This window comes from Pseudophryne corroboree, chromosome 8, assembly GCF_028390025.1.
Source record: "Pseudophryne corroboree isolate aPseCor3 chromosome 8, aPseCor3.hap2, whole genome shotgun sequence".
Classification (NCBI taxonomy): Eukaryota; Metazoa; Chordata; class Amphibia; order Anura; family Myobatrachidae; genus Pseudophryne; species Pseudophryne corroboree.
The window spans coordinates 449,663,948-449,688,567 of record NC_086451.1 but is presented as its reverse complement, the minus strand read 5'-3'; positions in this window follow the sequence as shown (position 1 = coordinate 449,688,567).

The following is a 24,620-nucleotide window of genomic DNA, read 5'->3' as shown; positions in this document are numbered from 1 at the left end:
AGTGCTCTAATATATTGCTATTAGTGCATGTAGACAAGATACTCAGGAGGAAATTGGAGAGCATACGTGTCCCTACCGCTTACCAGGTACTCAGGAAAAGTTTATAGATTCAAGTTCCTCTACCTCGTCAACGGCATATGTATGATAGAAAGTAAATTGGGCCCCAACTGTGCACCAACAGTCCCCATATGGTATACCATAATAGAGAACGGTAATATACAGTGGGTAAAATAAGGTTATTGACTAAAGATTCATAACCTTGCTTTACAACATTCAGTAACAACTCGTTTTTTTTGTATTGCATGCACGGTAATCTTTTATGTATAGTGAAAGGATATTGTAAAGTATATGGTAATGTTATGAATTGTTTCAGTTAAATAAATATTATCATCTTTGAGAATAAACTATAATATTCATATATAAGGTGATTTATATTAATGAATACTTACCTGTGAAGTGGAGAACATCTTTGGGAAACGAAAGAACAGCCCCTGCAAGAAATAAGGTGAAATTAAGGTAAACCAACACTTTTATCAATTACCCCTCTGAATACAGTATATTTATATCTCCTTACTGGTAAAGGCTTTCCCAAGCGAGCCGCTGGGGGGGAATATCTATTGCTTGGGTGGAGGCACTCTTTTCAATTGCAATCGTAACCTCGTTAGTGTATTTTTAAGGTGCAAAGGAGGGTTACATTTGGAGGCACTGCTGAGATCCTACTATACCCAAGATTCAGTGGTCCATACCGAAACTATACATCATGGAAGAAGTTACCAACGCCGATATCTATAGGTGGTGTAAAGAAAAGGGCGTGGAACCCTTATGTAGCTTCGGATTAGTTGGACAACTTTCATCGGCCAGTGATGATGCAGTCATTCGGGCTGTTGTGCAACTGTATGGTATTAGTCAACCATGTACGGTTGATCGATGGAAAGGACAAGATGGAGAAACTTTTGCTATCCTACTTAGTAATAGACTTCCTTTGGATAACACATTACTACCCTGTATGGTGGTGGTTGAAGATGTCCCTGGGCGAAAAGTTCAACTAGTATGGCCTGACACCATGGAAGAAGCAGCCACCCCAGGAGAAGATATAGGAAATGATACCACGGCTGTAGGAGACTGTTTTCATATCCCCAGTGGGGAAGATCGAACAGAGGATAAGGAAGAATCTCCTGGAAAAGGGGTGAAAACCATGATGGATAAAATGGTTAGTCAGATGGAGAGATTACATTATGAAGGGGGATATAGGAGACTTAGGATTTTCTCTGGTATTTCCCCTGTACCTGCTGGTGAAGAAACATATGATACTTGGAGAGAAGCTGCCATTCAGCACTCTGAAGAGTGGCAATGTCCTGAGCATATCAAACGACAGCGCATAGTGGAAAGTCTCCGGGGACCTGCTATGAGAGTGATTCAAGCCACCAGAAGGAGTAAATCTACCGCCACTCTGAAAGATTATCTAGAAGCTTTGGATTTTTCTTATGGCACCATGGAAGATGTAGGAGATCTGATGTCAAGATTACATCGCACCTATCAGGAGCCGGGGGAGACTCTCACTCAATATATTTATAGAGTGGATCGATTGATTTATCAAATTGTAGAGAAAGGGGGGATAGTTAGGGATGCGGTAGATGACCAACGAATGCGACAGGTTCTGAAAGGAGCTCTAACTCTAAATCCAGTTGCACAAAGACTACGTTGTACCCGACGGTCAGGACCCGCACCCAGTCTTACGGAACTTGTGAGGGAGGTCAAGATAGAGGAAGTACAAATCGAGAATCGAGACAAGACTATTAAGAGAGTCAAAGCTATCTTACCGGCTATACCTGCCCCCACCTCCACTGTTATGGATGACCGATTGATTAAGTTACTGGAAGATCAAAATAAAAAAATAGACCAGTTAATTGCTTTACAGAGTACAGCTTCATCAAGGCCCTACTGGTCGTCAGACTCAACCCGAGGAAGGACCAGGGGAGGTGGTAGACGTGGGAATATACTCTGTTATAGTTGTGGACAACCAGGACATAGATCTTTTGAATGCCCAGTGAGTGGTATGGAGAGGAATGGACGAATGCCGTTTTACCACCGGTCCAGAGAGGAGCAGATGGAAAACCCCAACGGGAGTTCTGTGAACCCCTCACAGGCTCCCCAACAATAACTGTTCATGCTATGGGGAGTGCCCAATGGTCCGATGCTATTCCAGACTGTCTTATGGGAAATGCACCATTAGTGAAAGCACTTATAAATGGACAGGAATGTATGGTGTTGTTGGACAGTGGGTCACAAGTGTCCATTGTATTTGAAACATGGTACCGGGAGAATCTGTCAACTGTTCCCATTCAAGCTCTTAGCGGTCTTACAGTATGGGGCCTCAGTGAACAGAAGTACCCGTATTTGGGGTACATAATTACACAACTTACTTTGGAACCTGGATTAATTACCCCTAATGAGTCTATTCCATTGGTCGCCCTGATTTGCCCTGATTCCCCTGGGGATAATGGCCACTTGTCCGCTATAGTGGGTACTAATACCAATATGTTTAGAAATTTAAAGCAATGGTGTGATAAACAAGACAGGGGAAATAATGAAGGGATGAGACCATTGATAGAACCAGAAACCGTTCACTGTAACTTCTTGGAAAGTCATCCTGATCGAATGGTTACCCCTTTGTCTAATGGGTCTCAGGGAAATTATAACCAATTGAATCTGGAAGAGTGTTTTCAGGGGAGTGATATTGATCAGACTCGAAAACAACTGCTAATGGAACAACTCATGTTAAGGGAAGATGTTTTTTCCAAAAGTGATTGGGACCTAGGGACTGCATCGGGTGTTGAACATCATATTAGATTGACAAATAATACTCCATTCCGAGAGAGATCCAGGAGATTGGCTCCGGCTGATTTCGAAGACGTCAGGAGTCACCTTAGGAATTTGTTGGAGAATAATGTCATCGCCGATTCCGAGAGTCAGTATGCTTCACCTATTGTGGTTGCTCGGAAAAAGACCGGAGAAATTCGTCTATGTATAGACTATCGTACTCTTAACAATAGAACAGTGACTGATCAATACACTGTACCTAAAGTAGACGAGGCATTGGATTGCCTTCAAGGGAGCCAGTGGTTCTCCGTTCTTGATCTACGATGCGGGTACTATCAGATCCCCATGAGTAAGGAGGACAGGGCCAAAACTGCCTTCATCTGCCCTATTGGGTTCTATGAGTTTTTAAAGATGCCCCAAGGAATCAAGGGAGCACCGGCTACTTTCCAACGAACCATGGAACAAACTGTAGGTGACATGTGTTACCGGGAAGTATTAGTGTATCTAGACGATATCATCGTGTTCGGAAAAGATCTAGATGAACACAATGAACGATTACTGAAAGTGTTAGATCGTCTACGAGCTCGAAGATTAAAACTTTCAGCCGAAAAATGTAAATTGTGTAGATCTTCAGTCAAATACTTGGGACATGTGGTGAGTCGGCAAGGGATATCTACTGATCCCGATAAAGTAGCCACGGTGAAGAAATGGCCCTGACCAACCAACCTTAAGGAACTGAGGTCTTTTCTGGGTTTCTGTGGATACTACAGGAAGTTCGTAGAGCACTATTCTAAAATCGCTAAACCATTGACAGATTTAACAAGAGGGTATCCGCCCGTCAATAAAGACAGAAGAAAGAAATCAGAGGTAGACATGTCTTACCATAAGCCCAGAGAATTGTTTGGAAACAGGTGGACGGATCAGTGTGAGAAAGCCTTTGTTACTCTGAAAGATCGCCTCACTAAATCTCCTGTGTTGGCATATGCTATACCTGATTTGCCTTACGAAGTACACATAGATGCCTCATTAGACGGGCTAGGGGGGGTGTTGTACCAAAAACAAGAGCAATTGTTGAGACCCATTGCCTATGTTAGTAGAGGAATTTCTAGTAGTGAAAGAAATTATCCCGTTCACAAGTTGGAATTTCTAGCATTAAAATGGGTGGTTAGCGAAAAATTACATGACTATCTTTATGGCGCGAAATTCATTGTACAGACGGATAACAACCCACTTACTTATGTACAGACCTCCGCTAAACTTGATGCCACTGGACACCGATGGCTTGCAGCCCTTACCAACTATGACTTCACTCTCAAATATAGGCCAGGTATTAATAACCAGGATGCTGATGCTTTATCTAGGATGCCACACTCTGAAGCTCCCGAAGGCGAATATGATTGGATTGAAGTACCTGCTGGAGTAGTAAAAGGACTGTGCCAACATATTAGTATCACCAAAAATCAAGAAGTGGCGGCGGTATATGATATAGGAGCCTCTGAAATAGCTATTCCACCTTCCTATTGCAGGTTAGGACGGGTTGAACTGCAGGGGTTAGGAATAATAACCTCTGAACAATTGGCTCAAGAACAACGAAATGACCCCGATATTCTTCCTATTGTTAGGATTATCGAAGATCATAATTATCAGTTGCATCGTTCTCAATTACCAAGGAAGGCACAAATATTGATGAGGAAGTACCGGAAGTTAACCATGCTGAACGGGGTATTATTTCGGAAAACAATCAAGAAAGACGGAGGTACTAAAATGCAAATAATATTACCCACCAAGTATAAACAGATGGTGCTAGAAGCCTTGCATGATCAACATGGCCACCTTGGATATGAGAAAACCCAGGGGTTGGTGTCCGATCGTTTTTTCTGGGCTCATATGAATCAGGATATAGAACGATTCTGTAGAACCTGTGGGAATTGCATTCTCCGAAAAACTTTACCTATATCTACCGTTCCATTAGTTAATATCACCAGTACGGGACCTATGGAGTTAGTATGCATCGATTTCCTTACCTTAGATGGCCCTGGTAGATCAGACTGTCATATTCTGGTAGTAACTGACCATTTTACAAGGTATGCTCAAGCCTACGTAACTGTGAACCAGACTGCCCTAACTGTTGCAAGAACATTGTGGGAGAAATTCTTTGTACATTACGGGTTGCCAGCAAGGATTCATTCAGATCAAGGTCGAGAATTTGAGAGTAAAGTAATTCGAGAACTGTGTCATTGCTGTGGTATAACCAAATCACGCACTACCCCCTATCATCCCCAAGGAGACCCTCAGCCTGAGCGATTTAACAGAACGTTATTAAACATGTTGGGCACATTAGACTCTAAAAGAAAATCCAACTGGCGGAAATATATTGCTCCTTTAGTGCATGCATATAATTGCACTCGGAACGACACCACGGGATACACCCCATATTACCTCATGTTCGGTCGGGAGGCCAGATTGCCCATAGATATTTGTTTAGGAACTCGCAATAATTCTAGTTCAAAGATATCTCACAGCCAATATGTTAGACAACTTCGTCAACAATTACGAGAAGCCTATCAACTCGCTGAAAGGGCCGCCCGGAAAATGTGTGACAGAAATAAAGAATATTTTGATCGACATATTAAGGAACACATATTAAAGCCTGGAGATAGAGTGCTGATTAGAGCTCTGGGGTTACCACGAAAGCAAAAGTTACAGTATAAATGGAAATCCACTCCTTTTATTGTATTGAAACAGCTCCCTAACATTCCGGTATACCAATTAGCCCCAGCAAATGGGCAGGGAAATATGGTCACTTACCATAGAAAACATTTACTCCCTATTGCTCAGGACATTAGATGGGAAAATAATGTATCGTTTCCTATGGAAGATAGTGAAATTGAAAGCATTGGTACACAGGAAGTTAACCTTCAGAGTCAAAGAAAAGAAGCTGAGGACATTGAAGATGACTTCAATGCAGGATACTACTTTTGGGATAGTGAACCTTGGGAATCCAAAACCCATGTATTGGATTCATATCCTGGAGGACAAGAAAAAATACCCTCTTCATGTAACGGGGTAGAACCGGAGAGTGTTGGAAGCCATGATGGTAATGAAAGTGAATCGCTATGTGGAATAACAGAAGTTCCTGACCACATCCATGGGGATAATATAGGAGAAGGGCTTATTTTTGAACAACCACCTATGTCACCTAGGCCTCAAAGGGTTAAGAGGGCCCCTAGAATACTCACCTATGACCAGTTGGGAACCCCAACTGAAATTCCCTTGGTATTGCAACCCCATATGCTGATGTCATGGCCATATTTTGGATGAAATATAATCTGTAATACTTAGTATGAACATTGGAATGTATATGTGTGTGGTGATATACAATTAACTTTAAAATAGTGTAAATGTACTCACCAGGGGGAGAGTGTAGCCCTGTAAAACTAAGTGGATGATGAAGAGGAGATACATGATGATCTCTGTTCCCTGAGGCTTACATTAAATATATATATATGTATCTATATATATTTATATATATATAAACTAGTTATCCAATGCTTGTGTACATATATGAACTATATACTATATAATTACTGCCTTTGTAAATAGATGAAATATATTCACATTGTTTGATGTAACTCTTGTACTGTATATATATATATATTTGGGGGTTGTTGGTGGAGAACGGGGATATTGGACATTAATGTGTTAAACGGTACTGTGGTACGTTGGCACGAGCAGGAGTAGCTTGAATCTTCCAGAAGCTCTCGTGCTGACTGATATGTGCCCGGATTGAGAGAGCCGTTAAGGGAAGCTCGAGGGGGAGCGGGAGAGAGAGCCGCGAGGACATTGAGACGCTGAGGAGATCTGTGTGCGGCTGAGGTGTTTGACAGGAGGCGCTGTGTAGTCCGGCGCCGGAGCCCACCCGTACGTACCCCGAGGAAAAGAGATAGAGTGGAGGGTGGCTGAGGAGAGTGACGGGACGGAGCGGCTAGGCGGTACATTGACCTTACCTGACACGGAGCTTCGGTGGGGTTCAAGGAGCTGCAGATCCCTGACGGAGCTGCAGAGGAGAGAAGAAGGGACAGTGTGTGTAAATCTTCCCCAAGGGACGCCTTCAGGGAGGCGGCCACGGAGTGTGTGACCAACCGGAGCCATGAGTGAGTACATAAGGGAGGAAGTGGGAGGCATATTCTATCCCTCCAAATAAGGACAAATCCTGCCCAGCATAGACTGAGACTTAGAAGGGCAGCTAAAGGAAGGGAAATTAGCACAGTGCATCCTATTATCCCCTTCAGCAGCGGTCTCACTTTGACTGTAATATGTATTATATTATATATTCTTCAGCAGCAGACTCACCAGGCATAGGCAAGTGTTTTATCATAGCATATACTTAAGCTGACTCCCTATCTCAGTAAACCTGTGTACAGAGAATTATTGCTGTACAGTATAACTTGAGAGCTTACCACCAAGAGTTGGTGTATAGAGCTAATATGAGACATTGCATATAGCAAGGACACACTGCTCCGTTAAAGCATAAAGGGAATGCTGAGTAAATTGCAGTCCGTTGACACACTGCTCCGGTAAGGAATAAAAGGAATGCTGGAGATAATTGCAGCCAGTTGTATTAGTTGAGTGGCTGTTATAAAGAGCCTCAAGAAAGGGGTGTTTGCTCCAGAGATGGGGGAGGAGAGCCTGCATTGATTGATATTAGGTGATTATCGAGGATAACTATCTTCTGGAAATGGACTAATGGTCACCAATATTATATGGGAAACACCATTGTGACACTTTATAGAAAATGTCATATTAAAAACAGAGCGTGAGGAGAACAAGGATAAGGAAAGGAGGATACCCAGGCACCATACAGACTAGGTTAGAATATGGCATCCTCTCACTGAGAAATCCACCATAAGCTAATTTGAACCAACCGAGAGATCGTCTATATAGGTGGAATATTTTATAGCGAGGACGAGATTAAAGAATGCTATACAACAGCAAAGGAACATTATATATATAGACGGAGTTTAGTATGCCATGAAATTTCTAGTGTCATAAGAGGCTTATGTGCTACTGGTAACATTTCTTTTTTTCAACGACTAACCATCCACACGAAACTCTCATATCTGATATAAACAGTTATATAATAGTGCTCTAATATATTGCTATTAGTGCATGTAGACAAGATACTCAGGAGGAAATTGGAGAGCATACGTGTCCCTACCGCTTACCAGGTACTCAGGAAAAGTTTATAGATTCAAGTTCCTCTACCTCGTCAACGGCATATGTATGATAGAAAGTAAATTGGGCCCCAACTGTGCACCAACAGTCCCCATATGGTATACCATAATAGAGAACGGTAATATACAGTGGGTAAAATAAGGTTATTGACTAAAGATTCATAACCTTGCTTTACAACATTCAGTAGCAACTCGTTTTTTTTGTATTGCATGCACGGTAATCTTTTATGTATAGTGAAAGGATATTGTAAAGTATATGGTAATGTTATGAATTGTTTCAGTTAAATAAATATTATCATCTTTGAGAATAAACTATAATATTCATATATAAGGTGATTTATATTAATGAATACTTACCTGTGAAGTGGAGAACATCTTTGGGAAACGAAAGAACAGCCCCTGCAAGAAATAAGGTGAAATTAAGGTAAACCAACACTTTTATCAATTACCCCTCTGAATACAGTATATTTATATCTCCTTACTGGTAAAGGCTTTCCCAAGCGAGCCGCTGGGGGGGAATATCTATTGCTTGGGTGGAGGCACTCTTTTCAATTGCAATCGTAACCTCGTTAGTGTATTTTTAAGGTGCAAAGGAGGGTTACACATTTAATCATAATTCCTTGTTGCAATGTCCTACAACTTAATAACAAGTATCAAATGAATCTACACATTAATCTGGTTGCTTTAATAGTAAATATGACAGGTCTATCTTGCTTCGTTCAAATAATACACATTCATGACATTACTTCATTATATAATTTTAACTCATCATGATGTCTAGCCTTGATATTATTATAATTATGTACTGTATAAAATAAGTGTTGAATCCATCTCTCTGGCATGTCCGTGTAAATGCGTGTGTTACCATATATTGCTGTGCTCGCTGCGCGTATTTGCAAGTATAGCAACTTATATGTTTGCAGAGTTTGTATGTTCTTTTTATGTAATATTTTTGACTTCGACAATACTCTGTTTATTGGACATTGGTACATTATATATATATATATATATATACACACACACACACACGCACACATATACACACACACACACACACACTCTCAAGTTCAGAATGTGGGACCCCCTGGGCTGTCAGTTTCACTATCCACGTGGACATGTAATGGAAGTAGTAACCTTTGGTGAGTGACGGTACATGTTTTGCTGTTCTGAACAAGTTTAATAATGTTCTGGAGCAGTTTAGTTATGCTAACCAAGGGGGTCCCATGTTCTGAACTTGAACTATATATATTTGCATTTTTGTTCCAGTACAGCCACACATTTTTGTTTTACGTGCCAGCTGATTCCAGGTAATACACTGGCCAGTGCACACAGCCATGTAAGAGACAATTACTCCATTATTTTAAGTCTGGAGCAGTCTGTTTTCGCACAGCAGCCGATCAGGTCTGAACTGCACATGCGCCGGCTCCGCAGTGCGCCGGCGCATGGCAGACAGCTGATGGCCACCTCAGCCCTGCCATCGCCTCTGCCTGATTGACAGGCAGAGGCGGTCGCTGGGCGGGAGGGAGGGGGCGGGCCAGCGGCATTTGGCCACCGTTTTGGGGGTGTGGTCCGGGCAACGCAGGCGTTGAGTAGCTCCCTGCCAGCGCACAGGAGCTGCACTGGTAGGGAGCTACTCTTGAAGTACAAAAGCATCGCCACTGTGTGATGCTTTTGTACTTGTGCGGGTGGGGCAGGGAGTGACATGTGGGGCGGACTAGCCCTGTGCTGGGCATTCGCCCGCATGTCTGTGTGACTGATCATCTGATCGTAGATGTGCTAAATTTAGCACATCTACGATCAGGTCTGAATTAGGCCCATTGGTCTTAAATACTACACACTATGGACCTAATTAAGACCTGATCGCAGCAGCAAAATTGTTCTCTAATGGGCCATGCCACCTCCCCCTCTGCTTTATACGGGTACCGGGTCGCATAACATAGGGGGTCATTCAGATCTGATCGCTGCTCTGCGTTTTCGGACAGCGGGTGATCAGGTACTAAATGCGCATGCATATGCACCGCAATGCGCACACGAGTCGGACAACAACAACGTGCATCTCCGGTCAGCGATGGGCTGATGCGAAATTTCCATTTGCATGGGCGTTCGCAAGGTGATTGACTGGAGGTAGCCGTTTATGGGTAGCAACTGACCACTTACTGTGAGTGTTCGGACGTCAGATCCGGCTCCGATCAGCCTGATGTGATTGCACTGTAGGAGTAAGTCCTGGGCTGCGCAGAGTCAGCATAAAGTGGATTTCAGCAGCTCGGCGTACACATAGCATCGCACACTTGCACGCCGAATATACACTCTCCTTGTAGGCGGCGACTATCTGAACGCAGGACAGCAAAGATCGCAGCCCAGCGATCAGATCTGAATGACCGCCATAATGCTGTAGCAATGTCCAAAAAATTATAATAAACAAGAAAAATAAATACAGTGACGTCAGCGGAAGTTCAGGGCACTGAACTTCCACTGACGTCACTCAGAACGGATCACAAGTGTGAAACATCTTATTAACCCTTCACCAGCAATTCACAAATATATCTGATATAGAAAGGCAAGAATATCACTTTTATAATAATAAACTTCATAAATCGAAGTACAATGTTAAAATAAGTGCTATGTAATGATCAAGTAATGTATCACTGGCAAACAGACTCATCAAGGTAAATTGCAGCAGTAAGCAAAGAACTTATTAGTTATTTGTATCAATTGTGGCAACGCTACTCCTTAAAGAAAGCTGAAAAACGACAAACTCTCATTCAAACCATGAGGTGCTATAGTATTAAGGTAGTGTATCCAACGTGATTCACATTGTAACAATAGTTAATTTCTCATCACTCCGCCTCCTACTTTCTGGAATGCGGTCAATCATTTTGTATCGAAGGCTGGACAAATTGTGTCCCATGAATTTGACGTGTTTGGCTACGGGCTGCTCAGAGCTCTTGCCCTCAATGGCCAATTTAATGGCACTCCTATGCTGTGCCATGCGCTCTCTGAATGTGCACGACGTCTTGCCAACGTATAATAGCCCACATGGGCATTTGCTGTAATACACCACAAAACGGGAGGTGCACGTCAAGCAATGTAAAATTTTTATTGTTTTACCAGAATGTGAGTGAAAAAACGTATCTCTTGTGTCTAAATAGAAACAAGTAGTGCACCCTAAGCACCTATGATTACTGGGTTTCTTGTTAAAAAAGTTAGTGGGTCTAACTGTAGTGAACTCCGAGATATCTGAATGCACAAGCATATCTCAGAGGTTCCGACCTCTACGCTAACAAGGTAATAGGCGTTTTTGGACTAATGTTTTGAGATCAGGATCCGTCTGTACAACAGACCAAATCTGTTCAGATCCTTGCTAGCAGTAGTATATTTATTGACATAAACCATAATGTTTTGAGTGTCTTTGCTATCATTGTCTACTTGTGACTTAATTTTAGGTTCTGCTAAAGCTCTAATTTTGGCTTGCTGGAGCAATTTATTGGGATAGACCCGCTCAAGGAATTTGTTGATCATGTGATCCATTTGTAATAATTCGTCATGTGGGTCACTGCAAATGCGGTGCATGCGAAGTAACTGAGAAAAAAGAAGACCCTTTTTCAGGGGCTCAGGATGGTGACTGGAGGCTAATAAATAATTATTCCGGTCAGTAGGCTTCCTATATAAGGATGTGACGAAGCCTGTGGAAGTTAAAGTGACATTAACATCCAAAAAGTGTATGTCATGTCTCTGAATGTCAAATGTAAATTTGATGTTAGGATCACAAGTATTAATTTCAGTCATTATGTTAATGAATCCCTCTTTTGTGCCAGTCCACATTAAGAATACATTATCTATATAACGAAAAAAGAATGGGATCTTGCTACTGTACTTAAATTTCTCAAAAAATAAATGCTGTTCTAAATCAAATATAAATAAATTGGCGTATGCAGGGGCCACAGGGGACCCCATCACACAGCCGAGAGTCTGCAAATAATAACACTTATTGAACAGAAAATTATTATGCGTTAATACCATCCTTAATAAATCTACAAACACATGCAATGCTGGACCCTTGTATAATGTGTCATTGTCATCAATCAGTTTTCTCACTGCAGTAATACCCCTTTCATGCGGAATATTAGTATACAAGCTGACTACGTCAGCGGAAGTTCAGGGCACTAAACGGTCCGGAACCTGTTTGCACATGGTGAGAGGAGTTTATATAGGCAAGATGTATGTTTTTCTTTTTGTATGTAAGCCTGATGACGGGTTGAATAAACACCGAAACGTTGCTGCTTAAAACTGGGTGATGGCCTGTTTATAACATAAAGTCCGCAGAGTGCCACTCACATATGTACTTATGGATACAAATACCTTTGTATAAGAAGGCACTAGGTACTTATTTGCTATTGAACCTGGAGTGCCGAGTTTATGCATTATATATATATATATATAAATTTATACATTCATCCAAAAACCAGCAAGGCTCACGGTTCAAACCACATCAGCACACTGTGGTTGAACTGAAAAATGTAATAACATGATGATGAGAAAAAATGGTATGCAAAAATAGGCACAATAGCACATGTGAACAGCAGCTTAATACTTAACATCCCAACAGCCATTTCGTAAGCCTTCCTCAGGGGATAAAAGTGTCCAAGTGCAGGGGCATTATTCAGCCTTCTATAAACTGCATCCTGTAAAGTGCGGAGTGCTAACTTACGTACCTAACCTTAGGCACTTTTATAGGTGTGTTTGAGTCACCCTCTTTCCCGCCGTTGGACCACGAATGGGCACCGGTAACGTCACTATGTGCGTTCCAAGAATAGCGTTGCACCGGAAGTGATGCCCGCACGCTGAGCACAGCTGCATCCTCTGTCGACCGCGGCACCATGCAGACACCAATGACGTCACTACGTGCACGCTGAGACCGACGTCGCACCAGAAGTGACATCCAGGTTCTGACCACAAATGTGTCCCCGGCCAACTGCGGCAGGAGGAACCAAACTCTCCATCACAGTATCCTGGGGAGGAGAATGCGATACCGGGGTGTAAGCATCCATACAAATATACCAATAAACCAATCAAAGAAAACTTTCAATATAAAAAATAATCCATTGAGATTGAATTGGAACAACAGCCCAGTACAAAGTATAGGCTAAATATGTTAATAACCCAAATATAAGAATATATCAGTAGACATCAATCCTATAATAATATACTTTTTTTTTCAAAAGATGTCAATCATGATAATCCAATAGAATTCTTAGCAAGGTTGTCCAATTCTCTCTCAATAATAAATGACATGAAAACACACATAAATACAAATTCAGCAAAAAACACACATGACCATAGTGATGGATCTGTTAGCAGACTGGTCCAAGTCTACAATAATAAGCATGTGGATCTAGGTTCACATGTACCTAAGAAAACAAACAAAAAAAAAATTTCTAATCACAAAAACGGTGTGAATGAAAACTCCTCGTTCAATCCCATAGGGGCCAAGGAGTCCAAACATCAAATCCAACGGCACTCTTGTTGTAGGAGCAATCTATGTCCGTCACCCCCTCTTTTTAAGGGTGGTGTATAGTCAGTGAGTATAAAAAGGAGATCCTTTAAGCTATGTCCATAGTGAACAAAATGTTTGGAAACGGTAGGTGTTGAACTCTCCACTTTGATGAAAGCTTTTTTGATTGAGGAACGATGTAAAGCTATCCTCTCCTTCAGCATCCTTATTGTCTTGCCAACATAAACTTTGTTGCAAAGACAAAAGATAAGATAGACAACATATCTTGCTTCACATACGATGACGCAGGTGAAAGATATTCCCCTTGATTGGATGAGAAAAGCTGTTACCTGTTCGCATGTGCTTACAGTTTACACAGGAGCCACATTTGTGTGCCCCTATCTGTAGTTTAAGCCAGCTGCTGCCACGATCTTGGGCTTGACTAATGTCTGAGAACGTAATTTGATCTTTTAAATTTGAACTTCTTTTATAGCAAAATAATGTCAGTCTTTCGCAAAACTTACTCATAGTTGGATCTGATTGCAAAATATGCCAATGCTTGGTGATCGCTTTCTTAATCACACCAGACGTAATTGAGTAAGTACTTGTAATAGATACTATTTCTTTAATACTCACATAATGCAACTGGAGCATAATAATAATTTAAGGACATCCATTCCATCAGTTACAATGAATAACTTACTGGCAATATTTACAGACATCTGTTTATCAAGTAACTAATCCTACTTAATAATTATTTGGGTGTACACACACATGAAAGCAATCATAATTTTGAATAAGACACAATGAACTTAACCACATTGATGTAAATATATACATTTTTATTCAACAAATTTTGTCCTAAAAAATTTTCACATCGCAAGGAATTTTAACATATTAAAATAAAAGGTATATTTTACATTCACTCTCTCTCTCTCTACAGTGCGCCAACCAAGAGACAATCTTTTTCTTTACTCTATTGCTTCCTACTTTTATTGTCTATGGCAGCACCCCCAGGTTTCAATTGAAATAATAATGAATTATACATATAGGCCCTCATTCCGAGTTGTTCGCTCGCTAGCTGCTTTTAGCAGCTTTGCACACACTAAGCCGCCACCTACTGGGAGTGAATCTTAGCTTCTCAAAATTGCGAACGACGGATTCACAATATTGCGATTAGACCTCTCTTAGCAGTTTCTGAGTAGCTCGAGACTTACTCTGCCATTGCGATCAGTTCAGTCAGTTTCGTTCCTGGTTTGACGTCACAAACACACCCAGCGTTCGCTCAGGCACTCCCCCGTTTCTCCAGCCACTCCCGCGTTTTTCCAAGATACGTCAGCTTTTTTCACACACACCCATAAAACGGTCAGTTTCCGCCCAGAAACACCCACTTCCTGTCAATCACATTACGATCACCAGAACGAAGAAAAATGCCGTGAGTAAAATACCTAACTTCATAGCAAATTTACTTGGCGCAGTCGCACTGCGGACATTGCGCATGCGTACTAGCAACTAATCGCTCTGTTGCGATAAAAAAATAACGAGCGAACAATTTGGAATGACCACCATAATTGGGGATTCGATACCATAAATATAATTATAGAATATTTAACAATTGACTAGTGCAGAAGACACCCATTCCCTTTTTCCCTTATTTTAGTATCATCTGTATGCCCGAAAGCAACAACCACATGAGTTCCTACGAGAGTTCGCACTGGGACTACAAGAAGCCATGCGGGCGATACAGGCCAGAGTTCCAAGAGAGACTGAGCAAGCGGATGAGACTATGATAAATTTATTCATAGAAGGAGCTAGAGGGGAAGCAACAAGAGCCCAGTTGCGAATGCGGAGGCGTCAAAACCCTGTCTGCAATTTTTCAGAGTTTAAGGAGGCTATGATGTACATCTTGGGCCTTAACCAAAATACAGATGTTGAGTATGGAGCTAATGTCGGGGCCACTTGAGAGTGGAGTGCATGGGGACTCACAACTGAGTCCAATGGCCGAACCTTTTGTCTCAAGAGGACCGCCATGCAGCAGTCACAGTCTGGTCAAGATCAAATGGGGGCATTCACCAGTGTCGTCCATGAGATGATGAAGGAGTTAAAAGAAATACGTCTGGAACAGGCTGAAGCTAGATGCAAGGAATGACGCCGGGATTAAGGTGGAAAAGGACGACAACGGTGGGATGTGCCACGGTAATCTGGGCGACGCCCCTTGGACCAATTTGATGCCAAGGTAGACCTATATGCAGGTGGTGCAAACAGAGTGGGCACATCAAGAGGCAGCATCCCAATGATCCTTTAAACGACCCGACCCAGAGGTGAGGGACCGACCCTTGGGAGGAGACGAATCAATAGGTCCATCGAAGCCGCGGTGGTGGCCTCGGAGAATGTCTCCACCTAACTATCCAAATTAACAGAGCGGTGGTGTCTGCTCTTCTGGACACCGACTCACAGGTGACGATGATCCAGCTTGCAGAGTTTCAGAAACACTGGGACGAATCTGAGATAGTAAGCCAACCGAATACCTGGTTACACCTATTGGCCAGTAATGGACAGCAAATCAAGTTCCGCGGCTATTGGAAAGCTGATCTAATTATCGGCAAGGCTAACCTGGAGCGACATGGGTATCTGGTCACCACTACGTACAACGAATATCTACCCCCAGTCATCTTAGGGATGAACATTTTAAAGAACTGTCCGGATGCATTGGTGGAGGCTCTTAAATTAGAAATGTGGTCTGCAGCCCCGATGGAGCGGAAGACTCTACAGCAGACAGTCAGGTTGCTTGAGGGGCAGAAGATGTTCAACAATACACGGGGAGAAGTTGGAGAGGCAAGAATCGCCGATCGCCAACACGTCATCCTGAGATCAAATTCTGAGCACGTAGTGTGGTGCAAGGCCCGGATCGGCCCTGGGGGGGGGGGGGGGGGGGAGGATATGAGGCAATACTAGAAACCCTGCGACTTTGATGGTCAGCAACCGTTTGCGGTGGCACGAACGCTGGCTAAAGTGTCACATGGGAGAGTACCTGTCCGGATGTCACGATCCGGGTATCTGGATGCCATTACTTGCCTTTTAGAGGTCTCCTGAGGCTGGCTCAGAGTTCCAGGGCTGGATCTCATCTGTGAGGGAGCAAAAGTTTATGATCCTGCACAGACCTGGATTCAAAGTTACAAAATAGATTATCTGAAAACCAGAATTGGACAATAATATTAGGAAATTCCTCTCTATCCATCTGGCGGTGCGCCCGGAGTCATAAGAAGCAAGCAATGGTATATGTTTACAAGGAAAAAAAGTATGACTCTTGTTTGGGCGCACTCTTATAAGTTTCCTTAAATGGTCAGTAAATGATAAATCTACAACTCTAATAATGTTGTCTTAAGCTAGTACCCTTCTCTCCACATAAATATTCAAAACGAGATAGACTCGACATAAATAACCATAATTATAGGGTGCGGAAAATATGCCTGAGAGAAAGTCTCTCTTTATTTGAATATATATATATATGAAATGTTCAGATCTCAATTATGCCTGGATAAATGCATATAGGAAAAGTAGCTACATCTCAAGCTGCCTCCGTCTGCCAAAGATCTGTACAAACTTGGTTTGTATTAATGCGGCCCTAAGTGGGGTTAAATACGTGAGTGGGAGGACCCACACACTTTTTAACAATTCTAATAGTTTGCCACTATCATTGGTGAGTAAATAGTCACATTGGAGATTAAGTCGCATTAATACAAACCAAGTTTGTACAGATCTTTGGCAGACGGAGGCAGCTTGAGATGTAAAGGGAAAAAGGTATATACCTGCGCTGGCTAGGTACATTAATTTGATAAATTGTCAATAAAAACAATAATAATCATAAATAATAAGAATAACAATAATAATAATGAAAATGGATGGTTAGTTCTATATAAAAGGTAACAATTTAATAATTCAATGGCATATCACATGAAGCAATTATTAAAAATAAAGGAATTCCTCTAGCCACTAGGTGGCAGTAAAAACTTGGATTAGCTTATCTGGACAGTAATGAGTAAATTTCATGGTCTCCAATATTGGAATTGTCCATTCCTATAGGCTAGGACAGCCTCCCTCTGCGCATTCACTGTACTCAATGTGTATTTACCAGATCCCCTCGTTGGTGAGCATCAGCCTTGGAACAAGTCCTTTGTATAGCTGTAGGGGTGAAGCCAGGTAGAAGTAGAGATCCAGTGGTGGGAGATATGTCCAAACTGTGCCAAGGAGGACACGGCTTTTGCAGGCCGCTGTGGAGAACAAGGTCCAGAAAGAGCAAATGTACTCAAGTCCAATGAAAGAAAGCTCAACGCGTTTCACTGGTAAGATCCAGCTTCCTCAGGAGCATAAAGACCATCAGCATGGGGTGCTTTATTTATACCTTTACTAATAAGTCCATTGGTGTCACCTGTTAAGGTAATGACTATTTTATAGAAACAAACCATCCAAAATAATATAAAAAACAGTCAAATCAGATTATATATTAAATATACATTCATTTATTATATTAAAATCAAAAAACGAGTGAAAATAACCCATTAAAACATAAAAAAACAGTAGAGATGTCGGTCACGTGACACATCTAGTCACGTGATCGGCAGGGAGGCAATCCCATTGGTCACTCAAAAGTCACATGATTAAGAGCATGTGATTATGTGTTCAGATTCCCTTCCCCCAAGGTGTGTTCCCATCTCAAGGGAGACCTAGGTGTTACTATCCTCTGTATGTGGATCGTCTGGATGCGCCCACGTGACGCGCGTCATCGCGCCACGTGACGCGCGTCATCGCGTCACATGACGTGTGTCATCGCGCCACGTGATGCGCGTCATCGTACCACGTGAGCGCCATCAGCCGGTGGATCCCCTTCGTATTGTGGACCCGGAAGTTTAGAGGGTCTTTTTATACAATAGTTTTCTCATTCCATGTCCCCCTTTCATCAGCTTCTATAACATACGGTTGCCATGGAAACCCGCTCAATATACCAAGTCCCAAAGCCCTAGATAGTTGACACCGACACATTTGTATATACAATATCAAATCAAAATTTGATGAGGCATCGATAAGAGTTCATCATTAAATGGATAACATTCATTTAATAATAAAAATAAGAATAAAAATAATAATAATGGCAATAATATATTAATGATAATAATGACAATAATAAACAAAAAATATTGATAATAATAATAAATAAAATAAAATAAAATAAGTAAAATAAAAAATTATTATATAAATATATAAATAAATAAATAATATAAAATAAAGAAAAAAACAAACCCAAAATAGTATACAGGACATTATGTGTCTATATAGAGTTAGATATTTTACATTTGTAAAAAGGATTATGTATGGAAATGAGATCTATTGTCTCTTTATGATCTTATTAGTGATTGGTCACAAACGTTATTTTTATCTATAATATATTACCTTTCAATATATATCTGATAGGTTATGTTGGGCTGATAATAAGGGGATCTATACCCATAAGGGCGCTCATATTAATAAAATAATATATCTATATGGGACCGATGTTAATGTTGGTCTTAATCTTAATCGTATAGTGATCCCAGTTGAAATAATAAATCATTGGTGTTGCTTTTAATGCCATTGGCAGACATAAAAGGTCATATGTATAGATGTATATATATATAATTGGAATTTTAAAGCAGATTATAAAGGTCATAATTTTGAAGCAGACAAGAGGAGTTCCATATATTCCTAAATAACTGAGTTTAATTCAATAGCTTCGTTTAGACCATCTGGATGTAAGGAATTATATTTGAGCATCCAAAAAACTTCCCTACGGCATAGTTGATTGAACCTGTCGCCCCCTCTGTCTGTTGGAGTAACATGCTCCAAACAGACGATGGAAAGACAGGCAGGGTTGCCTTCGTGTTTCATTAGATAGTGCCGTGATACACTATGTGTCCCCAGCTTGCGTATTATGTTGCAGCGATGTTCCATAAAACGTGTATGTATCGCTCTCGTGGTCCTGCCTACATAATTTAGGCCACAGCCACATGTTAGTACATATATCACGTATTTTGAATCACAATTCATGAAAGATTTCAACATAAATTTCTCAGAGGAACCGGGTATAGAGACATATATAGTCTTGCGGTCCATATGGTGACACATAGTGCATCTGTTCTTGCCACATCTATGAAAGCCTGCGGGTTTGGTGGTTAGCCAATCTGAACCTTCTCCTCGTCCCTTAGTGAAAGTAGATCTAAAATGGCTGGGTGCCAAAATAGTTTTTAGGGCCCTATTCTTCTTATAAATGATCTGTAGTTTATTCGGTAGAATACTACCCAAGACATTGTCCTGTTTCAATATTCTATAATTCCGACTCACAATGGTCTTAATTTCGTTGGCGCATCTGTTAAATTTACATATAAACGCCAAATCTCTTTCTTGTGTGTCCTGATTAGCAACTTTATTTTGAGACGGGCGGAGTAGGTCTTGTCTGTCCATATTTAGAACCTCCCCAAGGGCCTCGTCAAGAATATGTTGTGGATATTCTCTGCTTTTGAAGGAGTTTAAAAGTTGGCTTGCCTGTATTTTGAAAGTATCTATATTTGAACAGTTGCGTCTAAGTCGCATTAGTTGCCCTTTAGGAATGTTGTTCTTCCATGGGGCATAGTGAGCACTTTTATAATGTAAGTATGAATTGGTATTTACGGGTTTAGTAAAATTAGATGTAATGATGATGTTTTCCCTTATCTCGAGGGTAACATCCAGGAAGTCAACACGGTTCCTATCATAAGTGAAGGTGAAATTAAGATTATGCATATTGGATTGAAGGTGTGCAACAAAAGAGGTGGCTGAGAGAAGGTCCCCATCCCAAATAATAAATAAATCATCAATGTACCTTCCATAGAAAACCAGGTTCGCCTCCCAAGCCGCGTCCCACACATGGGCGTCATCAAAGTCCCCCATGTAGAGGTTCGCATAGCTGGGGGCGAACCTGGTTCCCATGGCGGTACCTGAAAGTTGCAAATAATATTTGTGATTAAAAGTAAAATAATTGTGTGTAAGAATGAAATGAATACATTGAACAAGAAAAGATTGATGTTGTTCCTGAAGAGCCTGCATCTTACGTAATAAATCTGTAATCACTTTAATACCCGTAGTATGAGGTATATTAGTATAAAGTGCCTGGACGTCCAGTGTCAGGAAGGCAAATGTATCTTTCCACTGGATATGTTGAATCTTGTTTAGAAAATCTTTAGTGTCCTTTAAATGTGATTTCAATAATGGTACATGTGGTTGAAGAAAAGCATCAATATAAAAAGATAAATTAGAGGTGAGTGAATTAATACCAGAAATAATTGGGCGTCCCGGTGGTGCAGTGAGGGACTTGTGAATTTTGGGGAGAAAATAAAAAGTGGGAATAGTGGGAAAATTAGGTAATAGGAACCGTGATTCGTCCCTGGATATTACCCCCTTACTAAGTCCTGATTCCAATAATGTTTTGAGTTCCTGAAGAAATCCAGATGTTGGATCCTGAGTAAGGACACGATAAAATTTCTTGTTCTCTAATTGATTAAGGGCTTCTGTCAGATAATAAGACCTGTTCATTATCACCAGGCCTCCGCCTTTATCGGCTTCTTTAATGATTATGGAAGAATCTTTCGTAAGTTCTTTAATGGCTCTCCTTTCTTGCCTAGTGAGATTGGAAGTATATTTGGAGCTGTTATTATCCTGCCCAACCAATTGTTTAAAATCTTCCAATGTTACCTTATAAAAGGATTCAATGCAACTGCTTTTGAAGGAAATGGGAAAAAATTCCGATTTGCATTTAAATTTGGGTCCTCCTCTCTGTATGTCGTATAGCTTTTCAGTTTTTGTGGGCAAGTCTTCTTGTATATGATTCTCATCCCACAGCTCTTCAAGTACCGCCAACATATGGTGGTCTGAACTGTCCAGAACTATGGGAAGGGAATCATCATTTTTGGCTGTGAGGTTTTTCTTTGCAAAGTACCTCTTCCTGCAAAGGGTGCGAATGAACCTGTTTAATTCAACATATAATTCAAAGATATTTGGGCCACTAGATGGGGAGAATTTTAGGCCTTTCTCTAAAAGTGAAAGTTCAGATTTGGACAGTATTTTGTCCGACAGATTGAAAACACTCGATTTGGACGTGGGGGGGGTCTACATTCATGTCCTTCTTGGATTTTTCTGTCTTATGTCCTCCTCCTCTACATCCTCTAGGCTTAAATCTCTGCCTCTTTTTGGTGTGGTTCTCTGTTCGTTGTCCAGAGCCCACCTTGGATTGGTTTTTGGGCGTGCCCCTAAAAAATTAGTCCTCTGTTCAGAAGACTCATTGTCCCTAGTGGTATATTTACCGTAGTTTTTAGTATAGTATTGTCTATTCCTATTTGATCTGTAGGCATTGAATCGATTGGGGGAATCTGTATCGCTATCCCTATATTCTGCTAGGGGCTCAAATTTATTGGGATGAGTAAATTCTCTATGACCCGAGGAATAATATTCTCGTTTTTGTGTCATATGAGAAACGGGCTCCTGATATTTAGTCTCTTTGGGGTGAATATTTTTATCTATATGGTTTTGTTTTTGTTTAAACGTGCGGACAGTATTATTCTCATAGTCAGTTAAATCACGTTTGAATTTCTTTTGTTTCATTTCCATCAGACCCTGTTCAAATTTAATAACCTTCTCATTAATGATCTTGTCTTTCCTTTCAAAACTTTCATCATCTTTAAATTTCTCCATTGTCTTTTTAAGTTCCTCGATCTCTCTCTCGATCGAAGAAACCTTATTGTTTCTGTATCTGATAATCAACTTTATTAATTCCAAAGAGCAATTGTCTAATAATTGATCCCATTCTTTTTGGTAATTAATATCGTCATGAAATATTGATGGTTTAAAAAGCCGTAGGCCCCTAGGGATCATTTTCTTAGTTACATATTGTTGTAGATTTACACTGTCCAGCCAATTTCTGGATTCTGCTTTCAATAGGTTCTCTAATCTATAGAAATCTTTCATTAGGTCAGGTTTATCAGATACAGATTGTTTGACATTCACATCACCTAAATTGGACCAATAGGACTGCCTCCTATCATTACGTTCCTTAACATTTGAAAAACAGCTCATGGTTCGCAGCACTAGTTGACCAAAAAACTTTAAAGTGCAATAAGAAATATACAAGTGCGCGGCCAACAGCAGCAGGTAGGAGGAAGGTCAGTTCCTCAGGATTAAACAGTAAAGGGAAAAAGGTGTATACCTGCGCTGGCTAGGTACATTAATTTGATAAATTGTCAATAAAAACAATAATAATCATAAATAATAAGAATAACAATAATAATAATGAAAATGGATGGTTTGTTCTATATAAAAGGTAACAATTTAATAATTCAATGGCATATCACATGAAGCAATTATTAAAAATAAAGGAATTCCTCTAGCCACTAGGTGGCAGTAAAAACTTGGATTAGCTTATCTGGACAGTAATGAGTAAATTTCATGGTCTCCAATATTGGAATTGTCCATTCCTATAGGCTAGGACAGCCTCCCTCTGCGCATTCACTGTACTCAATGTGTATTTACCAGATCCCCTCGTTGGTGAGCATCAGCCTTGGAACAAGTCCTTTGTATAGCTGTAGGGGTGAAGCCAGGTAGAAGTAGAGATCCAGTGGTGGGAGATATGTCCAAACTGTGCCAAGGAGGACACGGCTTTTGCAGGCCGCTGTGGAGAACAAGGTCCAGAAAGAGCAAATGTACTCAAGTCCAATGAAAGAAAGCTCAACGCGTTTCACTGGTAAGATCCAGCTTCCTCAGGAGCATAAAGACCATCAGCATGGGGTGCTTTATTTATACCCTTACTAATAAGTCCATTGGTGTCACCTGTTAAGGTAATGACTATTTTATAGAAACAAACCATCCAAAATAATATAAAAAACAGTCAAATCAGATTATATATTAAATATACATTCATTTATTATATTAAAATCAAAAAACGAGTGAAAATAACCCATTAAAACATAAAAAACAGTAGAGATGTCGGTCACGTGACACATCTAGTCACGTGATCGGCAGGGAGGCAATCCCATTGGTCACTCAAAGGTCACATGATTAAGAGCATGTGATTATGTGTTCAGATTCCCTTCCCCCAAGGTGTGTTCCCCTCTCAAGGGAGACCTAGGTGTTACTATCCTCTGTATGTGGATCGTCTGGATGCGCCCACGTGACGCGCGTCATCGCGTCACGTGACGCGCGTCATCGCGCCACGTGACGCGCGTCATCGCGTCACATGACGTGTGTCATCGCGCCACGTGACGCGCGTCATCGTACCACGTGAGCGCCATCAGCCGGTGGATCCCCTTCGTATTGTGGACCCGGAAGTTTAGAGGGTATTTTTATACAATAGTTTTCTCATTCCATGTCCCCCTTTCATCAGCTTCTATAACATACGGTTGCCATGGAAACCCGCTCAATATACCAAGTCCCAAAGCCCTAGATAGTTGACACCGACACATTTGTATATACAATATCAAATCAAAATTTGATGAGGCATCGATAAGAGTTCATCATTAAATGGATAACATTCATTTAATAATAAAAATAATAATAAAAATAATAATAATGGCAATAATATATTAATGATAATAATGACAATAATAAACAAAAAATATTGATAATAATAATAAATAAAATACACATTGAGTACAGTGAATGCGCAGAGGGAGGCTGTCCTAGCCTATAGGAATGGACAATTCCAATATTGGAGACCATGAAATTTACTCATTACTGAACAACAAAATGCTGAATCTGGCGCTCTGTCACTCCTAATCAATATGCTGCCAGCAACATAGGGCTACTCACCCCTATTAGATTAAAAATCAAACAAGCAAGAAAGAAAAGTTGCAGCGCATATAGATTAGAATTAATAAGATTCTATTTATTAAAACACATATAAGAATAAAAATATATATATTTAAACAAACTGTGCAATTTATACCACCGGCCGGTCAGTACATTTTTACAATACTGGATAATGCGCTCAGAAGTTTTTCCCCAAAAATGACTGATAT